Source organism: Lissotriton helveticus, chromosome 1_1 (genome assembly GCF_964261635.1).
Source record: "Lissotriton helveticus chromosome 1_1, aLisHel1.1, whole genome shotgun sequence".
In the NCBI taxonomy this organism is placed as follows: domain Eukaryota; kingdom Metazoa; phylum Chordata; class Amphibia; order Caudata; family Salamandridae; genus Lissotriton; species Lissotriton helveticus.
In genome coordinates, this window is record NC_136057.1 from 674491273 (window position 1) to 674509239 (window position 17967).

The 17967-nt window shown below is 50.3% G+C and overlaps 1 protein-coding gene across 1 annotated transcript in view; it reads left to right on the top strand.

Annotated features, from left to right (window-relative positions):
• GRM3 (glutamate metabotropic receptor 3) overlaps nucleotides 1-17967 on the top strand; it is a 1294065-nt gene that overhangs the window by 984113 nt on the left and 291985 nt on the right. The gene's annotated exons all lie outside the window — the stretch shown is intronic.

The window sequence follows — 17967 nt, forward strand, 5'->3', positions numbered from 1 at the left end:
GTCCCTTGCTCACTGCACCATCAGGATTCAAGCAAGCCGGGCCGAAGACGGCTGCAATGCCAGAAACCGGTCCCCGGAAGATTGTTTCCTTTCTAGTAAAGAATTGGCTTGGTAGTTTGGTCTACCCTGTTCCCATGATGCACTGGCCCAGGGACAGACTAATTTGCATGTAGCCAGGTTCTGAACTGGGATGGTGCAGTGAGCTAAAAAACGGTGATGGATCAAGCCCTGATCTTTTGACTGGGTAGGAGTGTTCTGCTTAATTCAGATACTCTGTCCATCACCACCCCCCTTTATGAATCGTTTTGGCCACCACAAGCGTGGAAGGGTATGCTCAGATGTGAGTCCCTTGCTCACTGCACCATCAGGATTCAAGCAAGCCGGGCCGAAGACGGCTGTGATGCCAGAAACCGGTCCCCGGAAGCTTGTTTCCTTTCCAGTAAAGAATTGGCTTGGTAGTTTGGTCTGCCCTGTTCCCATGATGCACTGGGCCAGGGACAGACTAATTTGCATGTAGCCAGGTTCTGAACTGGGATGGTGCAGTGAGCTAAAAAACGGTGATGGATCAATCCCTGATCTTTTGACTGGGTATGAGTGTTCTGTTTAATTCAGATGCTCTGTCCATCACCACCCCCTTTTCTGAATCGTTTTGGCCACAATAGGAGTGTCAGGGTATGCTCAGACATGAGTCCCTTGTTCACTGCACCATCAGGATTCAAGCAAGCCGGGCCGAAGACGGCTGCAATGCCATAAACCGGTCCCCGGAAGCTTGTTTCCTTTCCAGTAAAGAATTGGCTTGGTAGTTTGGTCTGCCCTGTTCCCATGATGCACTGGGCCAGGGACAGACTAATTTGCATGTAGCCAGGTTCTGAACTGGGATGGTGCAGTGAGCTAAAAAACGGTGATGGATCAAGCCCTGATCTTTTGACTGGGTAGGAGTGTTCTGCTTAATTCAGATACTCTGTCCATCACCACCCCCCTTTATGAATAGTTTTGGCCACCACAAGCGTGGAAGGGTATGCTCAGATGTGAGTCCCTTGCTCACTGCACCATCAGGATTCAAGCAAGCCGGGCCGAAGACGGCTGTGATGCCAGAAACCGGTCCCCGGAAGCTTGTTTCCTTTCCAGTAAAGAATTGGCTTGGTAGTTTGGTCTGCCCTGTTCCCATGATGCACTGGGCCAGGGACAGACTAATTTGCATGTAGCCAGGTTCTGAACTGGGATGGTGCAGTGAGCTAAAAAACGGTGATGGATCAATCCCTGATCTTTTGACTGGGTATGAGTGTTCTGTTTAATTCAGATGCTCTGTCCATCGCCACCCCCTTTTCTGAATCGTTTTGGCCACAATAGGAGTGGCAGGGTATGCTCAGACATGAGTCCCTTGCTCACTGCACCATCAGGATTCAAGCAAGCCGGGCCGAAGACGGCTGCAATGCCATAAACCGGTCCCCGGAAGCTTGTTTCCTTTCCAGTAAAGAATTGGCTTGGTAGTTTGGTCTGCCCTGTTCCCATGATGCACTGGGCCAGGGACAGACTAATTTGCATGTAGCCAGGTTCTGAACTGGGATGGTGCAGTGAGCTAAAAAACGGTGATGGATCAAGCCCTGATCTTTTGACTGGGTATGAGTGTTCTGTTTAATTCAGATGCTCTGTCCATCACCACCCCCTTTTCTGAATCGTTTTGGCCACTATAGGAGTGGAGGGTATGCTCAGACATGAGTCCCTTGCTCACTGCACCATCAGGATTCAAGCAAGCCGGGCCGAAGACGGCTGCAATGCCAGAAACCGGTCCCCGGAAGCTTGTTTCCTTTCTAGTAAAGAATTGGCTTGGTAGTTTGGTCTGCCCTGTTCCCATGATGCACTGGCCCAGGGACAGACTAATTTGCATGTAGCCAGGTTGTGAACTGGGATGGTGCAGTGAGCTAAAACACGGTGATGGATCAAGCCCTGATCTTTTGACTGGGTATGAGTGTTCTGTTTAATTCAGATGCTCTGTCCATCACCACCCCCTTTTTTGAATCGTTTTGGCCACTAGAGGAGTGGCAGGGTATGCTCAGACATGAGTCCCTTGCTCACTGCACCATCAGGATTCAAGCAAGCCGGGCCGAAGACGGCTGCAATGCCAGAAACCGGTCCCCGGAAGCTTGTTTCCTTTCCAGTAAAGAATTGGCTTGGTAGTTTGGTCTGCCCTGTTCCCATGATGCACTGGGCCAGGGACAGACTAATTTGCATGTAGCCAGGTTCTGAACTGGGATGGTGCAGTGAGCTAAAAAACGGTGATGGATCAAGCCCTGATCTTTTGACTGGGTATGAGTGTTCTGTTTAATTCAGATGCTCTGTCCATCACCACCCCCTTTTCTGAATCGTTTTGGCCACTATAGGAGTGGAGGGTATGCTCAGACATGAGTCCCTTGCTCACTGCACCATCAGGATTCAAGCAAGCCGGGCCGAAGACGGCTGCAATGCCAGAAACCGGTCCCCGGAAGCTTGTTTACTTTCTAGTAAAGAATTGGCTTGGTAGTTTGGTCTGCCCTGTTCCCATGATGCACTGGCCCAGGGACATACTAATTTGCATGTAGCCAGGTTGTGAACTGGGATGGTGCAGTGAGCTAAAACACGGTGATGGATCAAGCCCTGATCTTTTGACTGGGTATGAGTGTTCTGTTTAATTCAGATGCTCTGTCCATCACCACCCCCTTTTTTGAATCGTTTTGGCCACTATAGGAGTGGCAGGGTATGCTCAGACATGAGTCCCTTGCTCACTGCACCATCAGGATTCAAGCAAGCCGGGCCGAAGACGGCTGCAATGCCAGAAACCGGTTCCCCGGAAGCTTGTTTCCTTTCCAGTAAAGAATTGGCTTGGTAGTTTGGTCTGCCCTGTTCCCATGATGCACTGGGCCAGGGACAGACTAATTTGCATGTAGCCAGGTTCTGAACTGGGATGGTGCAGTGAGCTAAAAAACGGTGATGGATCAAGCCCTGATCTTTTGACTGGGTATGAGTGTTCTGTTTAATTCAGATGCTCTGTCCATCACCACCCCCTTTTCTGAATCGTTCTGGCCACTATAGGAGTGGCAGGGTATGCTCAGACATGAGTCCCTTGCTCACTGCACCATCAGGATTCAAGCAAGCCGGGCCGAAGACGGCTGCAATGCCAGAAACCGGTCCCCGGAAGCTTGTTTCCTTTCCAGTAAAGAATTGGCTTGGTAGTTTGGTCTGCCCTGTTCCCATGATGCACTGGGCCAGGGACAGACTAATTTGCATGTAGCCAGGTTCTGAACTGGGATGGTGCAGTGAGCTAAAAAACGGTGATGGATCAAGCCCTGATCTTTTGACTGGGTATGAGTGTTCTGTTTAATTCAGATGCTCTGTCCATCACCACCCCCTTTTCTGAATCGTTTTGGCCACAATAGGAGTGGCAGGGTATGCTCAGACATGAGTCCCTTGCTCACTGCACCATCAGGATTCAAGCAAGCCGGGCCGAAGACGGCTGCAATGCCATAAACCGGTCCCCGGAAGCTTGTTTCTTTTCCAGTAAAGAATTGGCTTGGTAGTTTGGTCTGCCCTGTTCCCATGATGCACTGGGCCAGGGACAGACTAATTTGCATGTAGCCAGGTTCTGAACTGGGATGGTGCAGTGAGCTAAAAAACGGTGATGGATCAAGCCCTGATCTTTTGACTGGGTATGAGTGTTCTGTTTAATTCAGATGCTCTGTCCATCACCACCCCCTTTTCTGAATCGTTTTGGCCACTATAGGAGTGGCAGGGTATGCTCAGACATGAGTCCCTTGCTCACTGCACCATCAGGATTCAAGCAAGCCGGGCCGAAGACGGCTGCAATGCCAGAAACCGGTCCCCGGAAGCTTGTTTCCTTTCTAGTAAAGAATTGGCTTGGTAGTTTGGTCTACCCTGTTCCCATGATGCACTGACCCAGGGACAGACTAATTTGCATGTAGCCAGGTTCTGAACTGGGATGGATCAAGCCCTGATCTTTTGACTGGGTATGAGTGTTCTGTTTAATTCAGATGCTCTGTCCATCACCACCCCCTTTTTTTAATCGTTTTGGCCACTATAGGAGTGGCAGGGTATGCTCAGACATTGAGTCCCTTGCTCACTGCACCATCAGGATTCAAGCAAGCCGGGCCGAAGACGGCTGCAATGCCAGAAACCGGTCCCCGGAAGCTTGTTTCCTTTCCAGTAAAGAATTGGCTTGGTAGTTTGGTCTGCCCTGTTCCCATGATGCACTGGGCCAGGGACAGACTAATTTGCATGTAGCCAGGTTCTGAACTGGGATGGTGCAGTGAGCTAAAAAACGGTGATGGATCAAGCCCTGATCTTTTGACTGGGTAGGAGTGTTCTGCTTAATTCAGATACTCTGTCCATCACCACCCCCCTTTATGAATCGTTTTGGCCACCACAAGCGTGGAAGGGTATGCTCAGATGGGAGTCCCTTGCTCACTGCACCATCAGGATTCAAGCAAGCCGGGCCGAAGACGGCTGTGATGCCAGAAACCGGTCCCCGGAAGCCTGTTTCCTTTCCAGTAAAGAATTGGCTTGGTAGTTTGGTCTGCCCTGTTCCCATGATGCACTGGGCCAGGGACAGACTAATTTGCATGTAGCCAGGTTCTGAACTGGGATGGTGCAGTGAGCTAAAAAACGGTGATGGATCAATCCCTGATCTTTTGACTGGGTATGAGTGTTCTGTTTAATTCAGATGCTCTGTCCATCGCCACCCCCTTTTCTGAATCGTTTTGGCCACAATAGGAGTGGCAGGGTATGCTCAGACATGAGTCCCTTGCTCACTGCACCATCAGGATTCAAGCAAGCCGGGCCGAAGACGGCTGCAATGCCATAAACCGGTCCCCGGAAGCTTGTTTCCTTTCCAGTAAAGAATTGGCTTGGTAGTTTGGTCTGCCCTGTTCCCATGATGCACTGGGCCAGGGACAGACTAATTTGCATGTAGCCAGGTTCTGAACTGGGATGGTGCAGTGAGCTAAAAAACGGTGATGGATCAAGCCCTGATCTTTTGACTGGGTATGAGTGTTCTGTTTAATTCAGATGCTCTGTCCATCACCACCCCCTTTTCTGAATCGTTTTGGCCACTATAGGAGTGGAGGGTATGCTCAGACATGAGTCCCTTGCTCACTGCACCATCAGGATTCAAGCAAGCCGGGCCGAAGACGGCTGCAATGCCAGAAACCGGTCCCCGGAAGCTTGTTTCCTTTCTAGTAAAGAATTGGCTTGGTAGTTTGGTCTGCCCTGTTCCCATGATGCACTGGCCCAGGGACAGACTAATTTGCATGTAGCCAGGTTGTGAACTGGGATGGTGCAGTGAGCTAAAACACGGTGATGGATCAAGCCCTGATCTTTTGACTGGGTATGAGTGTTCTGTTTAATTCAGATGCTCTGTCCATCACCACCCCCTTTTTTGAATCGTTTTGGCCACTATAGGAGTGGCAGGGTATGCTCAGACATGAGTCCCTTGCTCACTGCACCATCAGGATTCAAGCAAGCCGGGCCGAAGACGGCTGCAATGCCAGAAACCGGTCCCCGGAAGCTTGTTTCCTTTCCAGTAAAGAATTGGCTTGGTAGTTTGGTCTGCCCTGTTCCCATGATGCACTGGGCCAGGGACAGACTAATTTGCATGTAGCCAGGTTCTGAACTGGGATGGTGCAGTGAGCTAAAAAACGGTGATGGATCAAGCCCTGATCTTTTGACTGGGTATGAGTGTTCTGTTTAATTCAGATGCTCTGTCCATCACCACCCCCTTTTCTGAATCGTTTTGGCCACTATAGGAGTGGAGGGTATGCTCAGACATGAGTCCCTTGCTCACTGCACCATCAGGATTCAAGCAAGCCGGGCCGAAGACGGCTGCAATGCCAGAAACCGGTCCCCGGAAGCTTGTTTACTTTCTAGTAAAGAATTGGCTTGGTAGTTTGGTCTGCCCTGTTCCCATGATGCACTGGCCCAGGGACATACTAATTTGCATGTAGCCAGGTTGTGAACTGGGATGGTGCAGTGAGCTAAAACACGGTGATGGATCAAGCCCTGATCTTTTGACTGGGTATGAGTGTTCTGTTTAATTCAGATGCTCTGTCCATCACCACCCCCTTTTTTGAATCGTTTTGGCCACTATAGGAGTGGCAGGGTATGCTCAGACATGAGTCCCTTGCTCACTGCACCATCAGGATTCAAGCAAGCCGGGCCGAAGACGGCTGCAATGCCAGAAACCGGTTCCCCGGAAGCTTGTTTCCTTTCCAGTAAAGAATTGGCTTGGTAGTTTGGTCTGCCCTGTTCCCATGATGCACTGGGCCAGGGACAGACTAATTTGCATGTAGCCAGGTTCTGAACTGGGATGGTGCAGTGAGCTAAAAAACGGTGATGGATCAAGCCCTGATCTTTTGACTGGGTATGAGTGTTCTGTTTAATTCAGATGCTCTGTCCATCACCACCCCCTTTTCTGAATCGTTCTGGCCACTATAGGAGTGGCAGGGTATGCTCAGACATGAGTCCCTTGCTCACTGCACCATCAGGATTCAAGCAAGCCGGGCCGAAGACGGCTGCAATGCCAGAAACCGGTCCCCGGAAGCTTGTTTCCTTTCCAGTAAAGAATTGGCTTGGTAGTTTGGTCTGCCCTGTTCCCATGATGCACTGGGCCAGGGACAGACTAATTTGCATGTAGCCAGGTTCTGAACTGGGATGGTGCAGTGAGCTAAAAAACGGTGATGGATCAAGCCCTGATCTTTTGACTGGGTATGAGTGTTCTGTTTAATTCAGATGCTCTGTCCATCACCACCCCCTTTTCTGAATCGTTTTGGCCACAATAGGAGTGGCAGGGTATGCTCAGACATGAGTCCCTTGCTCACTGCACCATCAGGATTCAAGCAAGCCGGGCCGAAGACGGCTGCAATGCCATAAACCGGTCCCCGGAAGCTTGTTTCTTTTCCAGTAAAGAATTGGCTTGGTAGTTTGGTCTGCCCTGTTCCCATGATGCACTGGGCCAGGGACAGACTAATTTGCATGTAGCCAGGTTCTGAACTGGGATGGTGCAGTGAGCTAAAAAACGGTGATGGATCAAGCCCTGATCTTTTGACTGGGTATGAGTGTTCTGTTTAATTCAGATGCTCTGTCCATCACCACCCCCTTTTCTGAATCGTTTTGGCCACTATAGGAGTGGCAGGGTATGCTCAGACATGAGTCCCTTGCTCACTGCACCATCAGGATTCAAGCAAGCCGGGCCGAAGACGGCTGCAATGCCAGAAACCGGTCCCCGGAAGCTTGTTTCCTTTCTAGTAAAGAATTGGCTTGGTAGTTTGGTCTACCCTGTTCCCATGATGCACTGACCCAGGGACAGACTAATTTGCATGTAGCCAGGTTCTGAACTGGGATGGATCAAGCCCTGATCTTTTGACTGGGTATGAGTGTTCTGTTTAATTCAGATGCTCTGTCCATCACCACCCCCTTTTTTTAATCGTTTTGGCCACTATAGGAGTGGCAGGGTATGCTCAGACATTGAGTCCCTTGCTCACTGCACCATCAGGATTCAAGCAAGCCGGGCCGAAGACGGCTGCAATGCCAGAAACCGGTCCCCGGAAGCTTGTTTCCTTTCCAGTAAAGAATTGGCTTGGTAGTTTGGTCTGCCCTGTTCCCATGATGCACTGGGCCAGGGACAGACTAATTTGCATGTAGCCAGGTTCTGAACTGGGATGGTGCAGTGAGCTAAAAAACGGTGATGGATCAAGCCCTGATCTTTTGACTGGGTAGGAGTGTTCTGCTTAATTCAGATACTCTGTCCATCACCACCCCCCTTTATGAATCGTTTTGGCCACCACAAGCGTGGAAGGGTATGCTCAGATGTGAGTCCCTTGCTCACTGCACCATCAGGATTCAAGCAAGCCGGGCCGAAGACGGCTGTGATGCCAGAAACCGGTCCCCGGAAGCTTGTTTCCTTTCCAGTAAAGAATTGGCTTGGTAGTTTGGTCTGCCCTGTTCCCATGATGCACTGGGCCAGGGACAGACTAATTTGCATGTAGCCAGGTTCTGAACTGGGATGGTGCAGTGAGCTAAAAAACGGTGATGGATCAAGCCCTGATCTTTTGACTGGGTATGAGTGTTCTGTTTAATTCAGATGCTCTGTCCATCACCACCCCCTTTTCTGAATCGTTTTGGCCACAATAGGAGTGTCAGGGTATGCTCAGACATGAGTCCCTTGTTCACTGCACCATCAGGATTCAAGCAAGCCGGGCCGAAGACGGCTGCAATGCCAGAAACCGGTCCCCGGAAGCTTGTTTCCTTTCCAGTAAAGAATTGGCTTGGTAGTTTGGTCTGCCTTGTTCCCATGATGCACTGGGCCAGGGACAGACTAATTTGCATGTAGCCAGGTTCTGAACTGGGATGGTGCAGTGAGCTAAAAAACGGTGATGGATCAAGCCCTGATCTTTTGACTGGGTATGAGTGTTCTGTTTAATTCAGATGCTCTGTCCATCACCACCCCCTTTTCTGAATCGTTTTGGCCACAATAGGAGTGGCAGGGTATGCTCAGACATGAGTCCCTTGCTCACTGCACCATCAGGATTCAAGCAAGCCGGGCCGAAGACGGCTGCAATGCCATAAACCGGTCCCCGGAAGCTTGTTTCTTTTCCAGTAAAGAATTGGCTTGGTAGTTTGGTCTGCCCTGTTCCCATGATGCACTGGGCCAGGGACAGACTAATTTGCATGTAGCCAGGTTCTGAACTGGGATGGTGCAGTGAGCTAAAAAACGGTGATGGATCAAGCCCTGATCTTTTGACTGGGTATGAGTGTTCTGTTTCATTCAGATGCTCTGTCCATCACCACCCCCTTTTCTGAATCGTTTTGGCCACTATAGGAGTGGCAGGGTATGCTCAGACATGAGTCCCTTGCTCACTGCACCATCAGGATTCAAGCAAGCCGGGCCGAAGACGGCTGCAATGCCATAAACCGGTCCCCGGAAGCTTGTTTCCTTTCCAGTAAAGAATTGGCTTGGTAGTTTGGTCTGCCCTGTTCCCATGATGCACTGGGCCAGTGACAGACTAATTTGCATGTAGCCAGGTTCTGAACTGGGATGGTGCAGTGAGCTAAAAAACGGTGATGGATCAAGCCCTGATCTTTTGACTGGGTATGAGTGTTCTGTTTAATTCAGATGCTCTGTCCATCACCACCCCCTTTTCTGAATCGTTTTGGCCACTATAGGAGTGGCAGGGTATGCTCAGACATGAGTCTCTTGCTCACTGCACCATCAGGATTCAAGCAAGCCGGGCCGAAGACGGCTGCAATGCCAGAAACCGGTCCCCGGAAGCTTGTTTCCTTTCCAGTAAAGAATTGGCTTGGTAGTTTGGTCTGCCCTGTTCCCATGATGCACTGGGCCAGGGACAGACTAATTTGCATGTAGCCAGGTTCTGAACTGGGATGGTGCAGTGAGCTAAAAAACGGTGATGGATCAAGCCCTGATCTTTTGACTGGATATGAGTGTTCTGTTTAATTCAGATGCTCTGTCCATCACCACCCCCTTTTCTGAATCGTTTTGGCCACTATAGGAGTGGCAGGGTATGCTCAGACATGAGTCCCTTGCTCACTGCACCATCAGGATTCAAGCAAGCCGGGCCGAAGACGGCTGCAATGCCAGAAACCGGTCCCCGGAAGCTTGTTTCCTTTCCAGTAAAGAATTGGCTTGGTAGTTTGGTCTGCCCTGTTCCCATGATGCACTGGGCCAGGGACAGACTAATTTGCATGTAGCCAGGTTCTGAACTGGGATGGTGCAGTGAGCTAAAAAACGGTGATGGATCAAGCCCTGATCTTTTGACTGGGTATGAGTGTTCTGTTTAATTCAGATGCTCTGTCCATCACCACCCCCTTTTCTGAATCGTTTTGGCCACAATAGGAGTGGCAGGGTATGCTCAGACATGAGTCCCTTGCTCACTGCACCATCAGGATTCAAGCAAGCCGGGCCGAAGACGGCTGCAATGCCATAAACCGGTCCCCGGAAGCTTGTTTCTTTTCCAGTAAAGAATTGGCTTGGTAGTTTGGTCTGCCCTGTTCCCATGATGCACTGGGCCAGGGACAGACTAATTTGCATGTAGCCAGGTTCTGAACTGGGATGGTGCAGTGAGCTAAAAAACGGTGATGGATCAAGCCCTGATCTTTTGACTGGGTATGAGTGTTCTGTTTAATTCAGATGCTCTGTCCATCACCACCCCCTTTTCTGAATCGTTTTGGCCACTATAGGAGTGGCAGGGTATGCTCAGACATGAGTCCCTTGCTCACTGCACCATCAGGATTCAAGCAAGCCGGGCCGAAGACGGCTGCAATGCCAGAAACCGGTCCCCGGAAGCTTGTTTCCTTTCTAGTAAAGAATTGGCTTGGTAGTTTGGTCTACCCTGTTCCCATGATGCACTGGCCCAGGGACAGACTAATTTGCATGTAGCCAGGTTCTGAACTGGGATGGATCAAGCCCTGATCTTTTGACTGGGTATGAGTGTTCTGTTTAATTCAGATGCTCTGTCCATCACCACCCCCTTTTTTTAATCGTTTTGGCCACTATAGGAGTGGCAGGGTATGCTCAGACATTGAGTCCCTTGCTCACTGCACCATCAGGATTCAAGCAAGCCGGGCCGAAGACGGCTGCAATGCCAGAAACCGGTCCCCGGAAGCTTGTTTCCTTTCCAGTAAAGAATTGGCTTGGTAGTTTGGTCTGCCCTGTTCCCATGATGCACTGGGCCAGGGACAGACTAATTTGCATGTAGCCAGGTTCTGAACTGGGATGGTGCAGTGAGCTAAAAAACGGTGATGGATCAAGCCCTGATCTTTTGACTGGGTAGGAGTGTTCTGCTTAATTCAGATACTCTGTCCATCACCACCCCCCTTTATGAATCGTTTTGGCCATCACAAGCGTGGAAGGGTATGCTCAGATGTGAGTCCCTTGCTCACTGCACCATCAGGATTCAAGCAAGCCGGGCCGAAGACGGCTGTGATGCCAGAAACCGGTCCCCGGAAGCTTGTTTCCTTTCCAGTAAAGAATTGGCTTGGTAGTTTGGTCTGCCCTGTTCCCATGATGCACTGGGCCAGGGACAGACTAATTTGCATGTAGCCAGGTTCTGAACTGGGATGGTGCAGTGAGCTAAAAAACGGTGATGGATCAATCCCTGATCTTTTGACTGGGTATGAGTGTTCTGTTTAATTCAGATGCTCTGTCCATCACCACCCCCTTTTCTGAATCGTTTTGGCCACAATAGGAGTGTCAGGGTATGCTCAGACATGAGTCCCTTGTTCACTGCACCATCAGGATTCAAGCAAGCCGGGCCGAAGACGGCTGCAATGCCATAAACCGGTCCCCGGAAGCTTGTTTCCTTTCCAGTAAAGAATTGGCTTGGTAGTTTGGTCTGCCCTGTTCCCATGATGCACTGGGCCAGGGACAGACTAATTTGCATGTAGCCAGGTTCTGAACTGGGATGGTGCAGTGAGCTAAAAAACGGTGATGGATCAAGCCCTGATCTTTTGACTGGGTAGGAGTGTTCTGCTTAATTCAGATACTCTGTCCATCACCACCCCCCTTTATGAATAGTTTTGGCCACCACAAGCGTGGAAGGGTATGCTCAGATGTGAGTCCCTTGCTCACTGCACCATCAGGATTCAAGCAAGCCGGGCCGAAGACGGCTGTGATGCCAGAAACCGGTCCCCGGAAGCTTGTTTCCTTTCCAGTAAAGAATTGGCTTGGTAGTTTGGTCTGCCCTGTTCCCATGATGCACTGGGCCAGGGAGAGACTAATTTGCATGTAGCCAGGTTCTGAACTGGGATGGTGCAGTGAGCTAAAAAACGGTGATGGATCAATCCCTGATCTTTTGACTGGGTATGAGTGTTCTGTTTAATTCAGATGCTCTGTCCATCGCCACCCCCTTTTCTGAATCGTTTTGGCCACAATAGGAGTGGCAGGGTATGCTCAGACATGAGTCCCTTGCTCACTGCACCATCAGGATTCAAGCAAGCCGGGCCGAAGACGGCTGCAATGCCATAAACCGGTCCCCGGAAGCTTGTTTCCTTTCCAGTAAAGAATTGGCTTGGTAGTTTGGTCTGCCCTGTTCCCATGATGCACTGGGCCAGGGACAGACTAATTTGCATGTAGCCAGGTTCTGAACTGGGATGGTGCAGTGAGCTAAAAAACGGTGATGGATCAAGCCCTGATCTTTTGACTGGGTATGAGTGTTCTGTTTAATTCAGATGCTCTGTCCATCACCACCCCCTTTTCTGAATCGTTTTGGCCACTATAGGAGTGGAGGGTATGCTCAGACATGAGTCCCTTGCTCACTGCACCATCAGGATTCAAGCAAGCCGGGCCGAAGACGGCTGCAATGCCAGAAACCGGTCCCCGGAAGCTTGTTTCCTTTCTAGTAAAGAATTGGCTTGGTAGTTTGGTCTGCCCTGTTCCCATGATGCACTGGCCCAGGGACAGACTAATTTGCATGTAGCCAGGTTGTGAACTGGGATGGTGCAGTGAGCTAAAACACGGTGATGGATCAAGCCCTGATCTTTTGACTGGGTATGAGTGTTCTGTTTAATTCAGATGCTCTGTCCATCACCACCCCCTTTTCTGAATCGTTTTGGCCACTATAGGAGTGGAGGGTATGCTCAGACATGAGTCCCTTGCTCACTGCACCATCAGGATTCAAGCAAGCCGGGCCGAAGACGGCTGCAATGCCAGAAACCGGTCCCCGGAAGCTTGTTTCCTTTCTAGTAAAGAATTGGCTTGGTAGTTTGGTCTACCCTGTTCCCATGATGCACTGGCCCAGGGACAGACTAATTTGCATGTAGCCAGGTTCTGAACTGGGATGGATCAAGCCCTGATCTTTTGACTGGGTATGAGTGTTCTGTTTAATTCAGATGCTCTGTCCATCACCACCCCCTTTTTTTAATCGTTTTGGCCACTATAGGAGTGGCAGGGTATGCTCAGACATTGAGTCCCTTGCTCACTGCACCATCAGGATTCAAGCAAGCCGGGCCGAAGACGGCTGCAATGCCAGAAACCGGTCCCCGGAAGCTTGTTTCCTTTCCAGTAAAGAATTGGCTTGGTAGTTTGGTCTGCCCTGTTCCCATGATGCACTGGGCCAGGGACAGACTAATTTGCATGTAGCCAGGTTCTGAACTGGGATGGTGCAGTGAGCTAAAAAACGGTGATGGATCAAGCCCTGATCTTTTGACTGGGTAGGAGTGTTCTGCTTAATTCAGATACTCTGTCCATCACCACCCCCCTTTATGAATCGTTTTGGCCATCACAAGCGTGGAAGGGTATGCTCAGATGTGAGTCCCTTGCTCACTGCACCATCAGGATTCAAGCAAGCCGGGCCGAAGACGGCTGTGATGCCAGAAACCGGTCCCCGGAAGCTTGTTTCCTTTCCAGTAAAGAATTGGCTTGGTAGTTTGGTCTGCCCTGTTCCCATGATGCACTGGGCCAGGGACAGACTAATTTGCATGTAGCCAGGTTCTGAACTGGGATGGTGCAGTGAGCTAAAAAACGGTGATGGATCAATCCCTGATCTTTTGACTGGGTATGAGTGTTCTGTTTAATTCAGATGCTCTGTCCATCACCACCCCCTTTTCTGAATCGTTTTGGCCACAATAGGAGTGTCAGGGTATGCTCAGACATGAGTCCCTTGTTCACTGCACCATCAGGATTCAAGCAAGCCGGGCCGAAGACGGCTGCAATGCCAGAAACCGGTCCCCGGAAGCTTGTTTCCTTTCTAGTAAAGAATTGGCTTGGTAGTTTGGTCTGCCCTGTTCCCATGATGCACTGGCCCAGGGACAGACTAATTTGCATGTAGCCAGGTTGTGAACTGGGATGGTGCAGTGAGCTAAAACACGGTGATGGATCAAGCCCTGATCTTTTGACTGGGTATGAGTGTTCTGTTTAATTCAGATGCTCTGTCCATCACCACCCCCTTTTTTGAATCGTTTTGGCCACTATAGGAGTGGCAGGGTATGCTCAGACATGAGTCCCTTGCTCACTGCACCATCAGGATTCAAGCAAGCCGGGCCGAAGACGGCTGCAATGCCAGAAACCGGTCCCCGGAAGCTTGTTTCCTTTCCAGTAAAGAATTGGCTTGGTAGTTTGGTCTGCCCTGTTCCCATGATGCACTGGGCCAGGGACAGACTAATTTGCATGTAGCCAGGTTCTGAACTGGGATGGTGCAGTGAGCTAAAAAACGGTGATGGATCAAGCCCTGATCTTTTGACTGGGTATGAGTGTTCTGTTTAATTCAGATGCTCTGTCCATCACCACCCCCTTTTCTGAATCGTTTTGGCCACTATAGGAGTGGAGGGTATGCTCAGACATGAGTCCCTTGCTCACTGCACCATCAGGATTCAAGCAAGCCGGGCCGAAGACGGCTGCAATGCCAGAAACCGGTCCCCGGAAGCTTGTTTACTTTCTAGTAAAGAATTGGCTTGGTAGTTTGGTCTGCCCTGTTCCCATGATGCACTGGCCCAGGGACATACTAATTTGCATGTAGCCAGGTTGTGAACTGGGATGGTGCAGTGAGCTAAAACACGGTGATGGATCAAGCCCTGATCTTTTGACTGGGTATGAGTGTTCTGTTTAATTCAGATGCTCTGTCCATCACCACCCCCTTTTTTGAATCGTTTTGGCCACTATAGGAGTGGCAGGGTATGCTCAGACATGAGTCCCTTGCTCACTGCACCATCAGGATTCAAGCAAGCCGGGCCGAAGACGGCTGCAATGCCAGAAACCGGTTCCCCGGAAGCTTGTTTCCTTTCCAGTAAAGAATTGGCTTGGTAGTTTGGTCTGCCCTGTTCCCATGATGCACTGGGCCAGGGACAGACTAATTTGCATGTAGCCAGGTTCTGAACTGGGATGGTGCAGTGAGCTAAAAAACGGTGATGGATCAAGCCCTGATCTTTTGACTGGGTATGAGTGTTCTGTTTAATTCAGATGCTCTGTCCATCACCACCCCCTTTTCTGAATCGTTCTGGCCACTATAGGAGTGGCAGGGTATGCTCAGACATGAGTCCCTTGCTCACTGCACCATCAGGATTCAAGCAAGCCGGGCCGAAGACGGCTGCAATGCCAGAAACCGGTCCCCGGAAGCTTGTTTCCTTTCCAGTAAAGAATTGGCTTGGTAGTTTGGTCTGCCCTGTTCCCATGATGCACTGGGCCAGGGACAGACTAATTTGCATGTAGCCAGGTTCTGAACTGGGATGGTGCAGTGAGCTAAAAAACGGTGATGGATCAAGCCCTGATCTTTTGACTGGGTATGAGTGTTCTGTTTAATTCAGATGCTCTGTCCATCACCACCCCCTTTTCTGAATCGTTTTGGCCACAATAGGAGTGGCAGGGTATGCTCAGACATGAGTCCCTTGCTCACTGCACCATCAGGATTCAAGCAAGCCGGGCCGAAGACGGCTGCAATGCCATAAACCGGTCCCCGGAAGCTTGTTTCTTTTCCAGTAAAGAATTGGCTTGGTAGTTTGGTCTGCCCTGTTCCCATGATGCACTGGGCCAGGGACAGACTAATTTGCATGTAGCCAGGTTCTGAACTGGGATGGTGCAGTGAGCTAAAAAACGGTGATGGATCAAGCCCTGATCTTTTGACTGGGTATGAGTGTTCTGTTTAATTCAGATGCTCTGTCCATCACCACCCCCTTTTCTGAATCGTTTTGGCCACTATAGGAGTGGCAGGGTATGCTCAGACATGAGTCCCTTGCTCACTGCACCATCAGGATTCAAGCAAGCCGGGCCGAAGACGGCTGCAATGCCAGAAACCGGTCCCCGGAAGCTTGTTTCCTTTCTAGTAAAGAATTGGCTTGGTAGTTTGGTCTACCCTGTTCCCATGATGCACTGACCCAGGGACAGACTAATTTGCATGTAGCCAGGTTCTGAACTGGGATGGATCAAGCCCTGATCTTTTGACTGGGTATGAGTGTTCTGTTTAATTCAGATGCTCTGTCCATCACCACCCCCTTTTTTTAATCGTTTTGGCCACTATAGGAGTGGCAGGGTATGCTCAGACATTGAGTCCCTTGCTCACTGCACCATCAGGATTCAAGCAAGCCGGGCCGAAGACGGCTGCAATGCCAGAAACCGGTCCCCGGAAGCTTGTTTCCTTTCCAGTAAAGAATTGGCTTGGTAGTTTGGTCTGCCCTGTTCCCATGATGCACTGGGCCAGGGACAGACTAATTTGCATGTAGCCAGGTTCTGAACTGGGATGGTGCAGTGAGCTAAAAAACGGTGATGGATCAAGCCCTGATCTTTTGACTGGGTAGGAGTGTTCTGCTTAATTCAGATACTCTGTCCATCACCACCCCCCTTTATGAATCGTTTTGGCCACCACAAGCGTGGAAGGGTATGCTCAGATGTGAGTCCCTTGCTCACTGCACCATCAGGATTCAAGCAAGCCGGGCCGAAGACGGCTGTGATGCCAGAAACCGGTCCCCGGAAGCTTGTTTCCTTTCCAGTAAAGAATTGGCTTGGTAGTTTGGTCTGCCCTGTTCCCATGATGCACTGGGCCAGGGACAGACTAATTTGCATGTAGCCAGGTTCTGAACTGGGATGGTGCAGTGAGCTAAAAAACGGTGATGGATCAAGCCCTGATCTTTTGACTGGGTATGAGTGTTCTGTTTAATTCAGATGCTCTGTCCATCACCACCCCCTTTTCTGAATCGTTTTGGCCACAATAGGAGTGTCAGGGTATGCTCAGACATGAGTCCCTTGTTCACTGCACCATCAGGATTCAAGCAAGCCGGGCCGAAGACGGCTGCAATGCCAGAAACCGGTCCCCGGAAGCTTGTTTCCTTTCCAGTAAAGAATTGGCTTGGTAGTTTGGTCTGCCCTGTTCCCATGATGCACTGGGCCAGGGACAGACTAATTTGCATGTAGCCAGGTTCTGAACTGGGATGGTGCAGTGAGCTAAAAAACGGTGATGGATCAAGCCCTGATCTTTTGACTGGGTATGAGTGTTCTGTTTAATTCAGATGCTCTGTCCATCACCACCCCCTTTTCTGAATCGTTTTGGCCACTATAGGAGTGGCAGGGTATGCTCAGACATGAGTCTCTTGCTCACTGCACCATCAGGATTCAAGCAAGCCGGGCCGAAGACGGCTGCAATGCCAGAAACCGGTCCCCGGAAGCTTGTTTCCTTTCCAGTAAAGAATTGGCTTGGTAGTTTGGTCTGCCCTGTTCCCATGATGCACTGGGCCAGGGACAGACTAATTTGCATGTAGCCAGGTTCTGAACTGGGATGGTGCAGTGAGCTAAAAAACGGTGATGGATCAAGCCCTGATCTTTTGACTGGATATGAGTGTTCTGTTTAATTCAGATGCTCTGTCCATCACCACCCCCTTTTCTGAATCGTTTTGGCCACTATAGGAGTGGCAGGGTATGCTCAGACATGAGTCCCTTGCTCACTGCACCATCAGGATTCAAGCAAGCCGGGCCGAAGACGGCTGCAATGCCAGAAACCGGTCCCCGGAAGCTTGTTTCCTTTCCAGTAAAGAATTGGCTTGGTAGTTTGGTCTGCCCTGTTCCCATGATGCACTGGGCCAGGGACAGACTAATTTGCATGTAGCCAGGTTCTGAACTGGGATGGTGCAGTGAGCTAAAAAACGGTGATGGATCAAGCCCTGATCTTTTGACTGGGTATGAGTGTTCTGTTTAATTCAGATGCTCTGTCCATCACCACCCCCTTTTCTGAATCGTTTTGGCCACAATAGGAGTGGCAGGGTATGCTCAGACATGAGTCCCTTGCTCACTGCACCATCAGGATTCAAGCAAGCCGGGCCGAAGACGGCTGCAATGCCATAAACCGGTCCCCGGAAGCTTGTTTCTTTTCCAGTAAAGAATTGGCTTGGTAGTTTGGTCTGCCCTGTTCCCATGATGCACTGGGCCAGGGACAGACTAATTTGCATGTAGCCAGGTTCTGAACTGGGATGGTGCAGTGAGCTAAA